This window comes from Bos mutus, chromosome 18, assembly GCF_027580195.1.
Source record: "Bos mutus isolate GX-2022 chromosome 18, NWIPB_WYAK_1.1, whole genome shotgun sequence".
In the NCBI taxonomy this organism is placed as follows: Eukaryota; Metazoa; Chordata; class Mammalia; order Artiodactyla; family Bovidae; genus Bos; species Bos mutus.
The window spans coordinates 13,594,239-13,601,011 of NC_091634.1; positions in this window are offsets into that span (position 1 = coordinate 13,594,239).

The following is a 6,773-nucleotide window of genomic DNA, read 5'->3' on the forward strand; positions in this document are numbered from 1 at the left end:
GTCCAGATGTCTAACGCAGTGTGCTAAGCCGTGAGGAGGCAGGGAATTAGTCGCACAGAGTCGGACACGACTGAAGCGACATTGCAGCAGCAGCAGCAGCAGCAGCAACAAATTTGCAAATAAGTCAGATTCTATCTCACAGCCTCTGAAACATTCCTGGGAGGTAGGTACCCCTATTTCTCAGGCGAGGTAACCTAAGCTCAGAAAAATTAGCTATGTAACTGGATGGGCCACCTGATGCGAAGAACTGACTCATTTGAAAGGACCCTGATGCTGGGAAAGATTGAAGGCAGGAGGAGAAGGGGACGACAGAGGATGAGATGGTTGGATGGCACCACCGACTCAATGGACCATGAGTCTGAGTAAACTCCAGGAGTTAGTGATGGACAGGGAGGCCTGGCGTGCTGAAGTCCATGGGGTCGCAAAGAGTTGGACACGACTGAGTGAACTGAACTGAATTATTTGTCAGAGAGATGGCAAAGAGAACAGGCATCAGGGAGAGATAAAAATTAACCTGATGGAGGGGAAAAAAAAAATCGGGAGCTTTTTAGAACACATTGCTAAAATTCCCACATAAGCGATGAGAAATCTGGATTCAATTTACAGAAATTTAATATATACCTATTTAGTTACAGGGGAATGAGTTACTGATGGGCTGACAGTGGCACACACAAAAAAGTTTCTTTTTCTATAAGCTTGCTTCCGATTTTTTTGTTTTTTTGTTTTTCTTTAAATATGTATTTATTTACTTATTTGGCCTCGGGGTTCTTAGTTGCTGCACTTGGGGTCTTAATCTTTGTTGTAGCATGTGGGATATTTAGTCCTGGCCTGTGAACTCTTAGCTGAGGCTTGTGGGACCTAGTTCCCTCACCAGGGAGGGAGCCCAGGCCCCCTGCACTAGGAACGCTGAGTCTTAGCCACTGGACCACCGTCGAAGTCCCTAAGCTTGGTTCCTTTAAACAGCAGTTCTTTAGAATGGGATTCCACATAAAAATGCCTATTGACACTTCTGCAGGAAGACATTTACTCCAGGACAGGGAACCATCATTTTCTCCCTGTGGAAAACTTTTTCTTGGTGTATCAGTCGTTCTCAACTCTCCATCCGGCAGCACATGAGAACAGTTGAGAAGATAAGAGATATGCATAGTAGCCCCAAACAGGAAACAACCCAATGTCTATCATGAGGAGAAGGAATGAACAAGTCGCAGCACATACATGCACTGGAATGATAACAATCCGCTGATAACGCACATGAATGAATATCAAAAACACCCACTGAGTGAAAAAAGCCAGATACTAGGGTATGTACAGTATTATTCCATTCATAGGAGATTCTAGAGCAGGTAAAACCAATCTATACAAATAAATCAGATTAGTCAGTCTCTAGGACTAGAGGTGGAGACTGATAGGGAAGAGGCATAAAAGAATTGCTTTGGGGTCATTGAAATGTGGTGCGCGCTCTCTCTCTCTCTCTCTCTCTCTCTCTCTCTATATATATGTCAGAACCCTTTGAAACGTACACTTAAAATGGGTACCTTTGGGGTTTCCCTGGTAGTCCAGTAGTCCAGTGGCTGAGACTCCATGCTCCAAACGCAGGGAGCAAGGGTTCCTGGTCAGGGAACTAGATCCCACGTGCCACAACTAAGACACAGCGCAATGAAATAAATAATTTTTAAAAAACGGGTACCTTTTGAAAGTGAAAGAAAATGAAAGTGAACTCACTCAGTCGTGTCCGACTCTTTGTGGCCCCAGAGACGGTAGCCTACCAGGCTCCTCCATTTATGGGATTTTTCCAGGCAAGAGTACTGGAGTGGGCTGCCATTTCCTTCTCTCTGCCTTTCCTTCTCCTTTTACTGTATGTAAATTATTCCTCAACAAAGTTGACTTTTAAAATACAGATGTTCAGGATTCACTAGAGACCAGTTGTCAAGTTCTCCAGACTAGGACCTAGCCACCAGCAGTATTTAAAAGTTCTCCAAGCAGTGATTATTTGTAGCCAGGGATATGAGCCACAAGACTTCCTCTCCTCAGGGGATGGGGATGAGGTTAGAGGACAAGCGTGCATTGTCCCTTCCTGGAAGCAGAGAGAGGAGGAAGTATCTGAAAGAGAGGGAGAACAATGGGGTAAGGTGGGGTAATTTATCCAACTTCCTGCCCCAGTAGGTCAGAGATTTCAGGCTTCACATCTCGCCTTATTTTCTTCCTTCTTACCTCTTCCCCTCGCTCTTGGGGCTGCAGGTAAGGTCTTCTGGCCTAGAAGGAGAAGGCTTAGGGTTTAGGAACTGGGGCTGGAGATCAAGTTTCCTCTCCTTCCCCACCTGGCCTCTTTGGGAGTACCAGGGAGACTTCCTCTGAAGTTTATGCTGAGGGCAGGTCCCGAGCACAAGTCCCCTGTAATAACTCCAAGAGTTTGGCCAGAAAAAGAGGGACTGGTCTCTGAGGGTGTCCTTCGCAGGGTGGACAAGGGCCCTGATCAATCACCCACAGCCGGGACCCCAGGGCATCCAGTAGGCGCTGTAGGCGGAACACAACGATCCCCACGGATGGGCCCTCCTCAAACCCGATCACAGACAACTCCAGCCGGAAGCATCGGAGAGTCTCAGCAGGACACACCTGTGGAGACAGAGTGATCTGGTGTCTCTGGGCAAGGGCTGATCCCAAGTCCTCACCCCCACAGTTTCTGACTTGTAGCCTGGAACAAGCCCCTTCACCAATCTAAGCCTCAGTTTCCTCATCTGTAAATGGAGTTCTGAATAATCCCTACCTTTACTAGAAGTGCAAGTTAGAAAAAGATCTTCCTTCCTTAATGCTTCCACGGTCTGATTTTGTTAGAACAAGATACTTTACTGCCATGTGCTGGAAACTGACAAACATCCAGAATGAGAATGCTGTCCTTGTAGGTGTGGGACCCTTGTGCAGTGTACAACCTTCACATCCGTACGTCTCAGCCCTGTTTACCTTGGAGGGTCAGTGTGAAGGTAATTAAGCTAATGTGCTTAGGACTTCCCTGGTGGTCCAGGGGTTAGGACTCCGCGCTTGCACTTTCACTGCTGGGGGCCCAGGGTTCAATCACTGGTCAGGGAACTAAGATCGTGCCCCCTCCAAAAAGGCCAATACACTTAAAGCATTTAGGCCAGCACCCGTCACCAAGTAAGAAATTATGTAAGAATAGCTGTTATTGGGACTTCACTGGCCGTCCAGTGGTTAAGTACCCACCTTCCTGTGTAGAGGATGGGGCTTTGATCCCTGGTCTGAGAAATAAGATCCCACACGCTGAGAAGCAACTACTGAGCCCATGTGCCACAAAGAAAGATTCCAGGTGCCATAACTAAGACCCAATGCAGCCAAACAAATAAATATATATTTATTTAAAATAATAGCTGTAGTCATTATTATCCTTTGTTGTTATTATATGCCAATCACTGTACTAGGTGTTACAGACAGCTGTGAACAAAATACATTTGTCAAGACTTGGACAGCCAGAATACCAGCCTGCCTGCCTCCTGGCCTCCAGTGTGTCCTGAGCTAGTGGATTCTCCCTAAATGTCCAACCCCAGTAAAGAGGGAACATGATACTCACCAATAGATTATCTGGGGTGTACAGACTGCCATCATTTTTGTTTTCCTGTAATTGTGGGGTAGGGAGGAAAATCAGATCTTGGAGAGGAAGAGACTGACCCTTCCGCAAACATGTCACCCACCCCACTCCTTAACTAGCCTGCCCCTGTCTGCTGGCTCTTCCCTCCCTCCTCACCAGCATCTTCGTGATGGCAATGAGGAAGTAGAAAGGCTCCCTTGGGCAGAGGGGTGGTCCTAGGCCTCCCAAGGGCAGCACCAGCAGGAGGGTGGTCCAGAGAAGCCACATGGACACCCTGCCAACCCCCATACTTTCTCAGGTTCCAGCCTGGGTTCCTGGAAACAAGAAGTACAGAGAGAGGGAGCAAGTTGGAAAACAGGAATGGGGGAGAGGAAATGCCCCGTCCCTGCCTTTCCATCTCTACTCAATCCATAGATACCTGGAAGTGTACTCCCAGAGGCTGGGGGAGATGGTGACCCTAGAGTAGGGAGGTTGTGGTTCAGAGAACTCTCTTCCCTTCCTTTCCCCCAATCAAGATACCAGATTCAGCAAGGTTATTAGGATCATCCTGGAGAGACCGGAGAGTTCAGAAGCGTCCCCTGTCCCCCAAACAGCCCCATGAGGCAGTCTAGAGTGTGTCCAGCCTGTGCATTCTGTGGCCTGTTTGTCTGCCCACTGGAAAACACCAGTTAGCTTGAATCCTGCAGGTGCTTATTTGGGAGTCTTTGCTGTCCTTTCTCCTATTTCTGCCACAAGTGTCTTGGAATCTTCACGCCTGCCTGTACCTGCTGACTTCTTTCTCTGAGCGTTGGCCTCTGCCTCTGTCACTTGTGACTTCTGTCTCCATCTCTGATTGACCCCATATCTCTCTTCGTTTTTCTCTCCTCCGTTGGCCCAGTCTTTGCCTTTTCCTCCATGTGCACCTCTCTCTCTGGTGCTGTGTGCCTGTAGGTCTGTGGGTCCCTCCAGGTCAGCCTCTGGGTCCTTGCTGCCTGTCTCCCCGGCCCCTCGCCCTCTCCCTCTGTCACCCTTTAGGAGCTGGACTCTGAGCTGCAGGTTCCTCCCTTTGGCCCCAGACCCGCCCACCAATCTTCACTCTGGTTCTGCCCTCCAGGCATCCATGAGCCACCACACCCCTTTGAACCTTGGATCCCAGACCCAGTGCTGCCAGAGAAACTGAGGCAGCCGACTACCGCCTGCACCTGAAAGGAAACTCCTGGCTGGGAAGGGAGCAAGCATCATGAGCAGTGGGGAGCAAGGGGCTACCCTATCTTGAGGTTCCTCAGATGGGGGTGAGAGGACTGGGGATTCTTGGGAAAGGTAGATTTTGAGAGAGGGCTCTGAGAAGGATGAAGAGTTTGGTTTTTTGTTTTAAAATAATTTATTTGGCTGTGCCAGGTCTTAGTTACATGGAGATCTTTGATCTTCTTTGTGCATGAATTGCAGTATGTGAGTTCTAGTTTCAAGACCAGGGATGGAACCTGGGCCCCCTGCATGGGGAGCAAGGAGTCTTAGCCACCAGGGAAGTCCCGGGATGAAGATTTTGTGAAAACAGGTTCGGAGGGGGCAGCAGTTCAGGGAAAAGTGGATTATGGGAGAGAAAGCTTCTGAAGGAGGGGGATTCTAGGCACTGTGGATTCTGAGGAAAGGAAGATTCTGGGGGGAAAGAGGGGTAAGGGTACCCTGAGTGGAGGGAGATTTAGGCAAAAAGGGAATCTAAGATGAGGGCTCTGAGAGAATTTTGGGAGGAGACTCTGAAAGGAAGAAAGTCCTTTAATATTTTTTTATTTACTTATTTGACTGCACCAGGTCTTAATTGGGGCAAATGGGATCTAGTTCCTTGATCAGGGATAGAAACTGGGCCCCTGCATTGGGAGCTCAGAGTCTTGGCCACTGGACCACCAGGGAAGTCCTAAAATGAAAGGAGTTTTGGTGAAAGGTTCTGGGGAAAGGGCTCTAAGAGGAAAAGGATTCTGGGGAGGATGCTTTAAGGAGATGGGTTCTAGGAGGAGGGGGATTCTGAATCCTACCAGGATTCTTGAGGAGAAATTCTAGAAGACGGGAAGACTGCCAACTCTGAAGCAATCTCCTGGTGGTGGGAAAGCAGGGGGGTGCGGGGGGAGGGGTGAGTGTGTATGTATGAGAATCTATTGAGGATGGGACTAAAGAGAGATAAATGAAGAGTCCAAAAGCAAATGAGAGCTGGAGGTGGCCAATGAGAACTGAGGATGTGAATTATGGCCTGTCTTCACCCTCCTTTCTCCTTGGAAGAAAACCTATGACAAGCCTGCTGCTGCTGCTGCTGCTGCTAAGTCACTTCAGTCATGTCCGACTCTATGTGACTCTGTGCAGCCCACCAGGCTCCCCCCGTCCCTGGGATTCTCCAGGCAAGAACACTGGAGTGGGTTGCCATTTCCTTCTCCAATGCATGAAAGTGAAAGTGAAGTCGCTCAGTCCTATCCGACCCTTAGCGACCCCATGGGATTTTCCAGGCAGGAGTACTGGAGTGGGGTGCCATTGCCTTCTCCGATGACAAGCCTAGACAGCGTATTAAGAAGCAGAGACATCACTTTGACGACAAAGGTCCGTATAGTCAAAGCTAGTTTTTCCACTGGTCATGTAGGGATGTGAGAGTTCAACTATAAAGAAGGCTGAGCATTGAAGAATTGATCCGTTGGAACTGTGGTACTGGAGAAGACTCTTGAGAGTCCCTTGAACAGCAAGATCAAACCAGTCAATCCTAAAGGAAATCAAGCCTGAAGATTCATTGGAAAGACTGATGCTGTAGCTGAAGGTCCAATACTTTGGCCACCTGATGCGAAGAGCCAGGTCATTAGAGAAGACCCCGATACTGGGAAAGATTGAAGGCAGGAGAAGGGTGCGACAGAGGATGAGATGGTTGGATGGGATCACTGCCTCAATGAACATGAGTTTAAGCAAACTCCGGGAGATAGTGAAAGACATGGAAGCCTGGGGGGCTGCAGTCCACGGAGTCCCAAAGAGTCGGACACGACTGAGTGACTGAACAACTCGCCCTCTCGGGCCGGCCCCCGACACCGTTCAGGGAAGTCAGTCCCTTCCATTCCCAGGTCCCGTCCTCTCCGCTCCCCCGGCCCACCTTCCTGCCGCCAATCCAAAGTCCCGCCCACAAGCCGTAAAGCTCTCTGCCGTCGCAACGCTGAGCACAGCGCGCCTG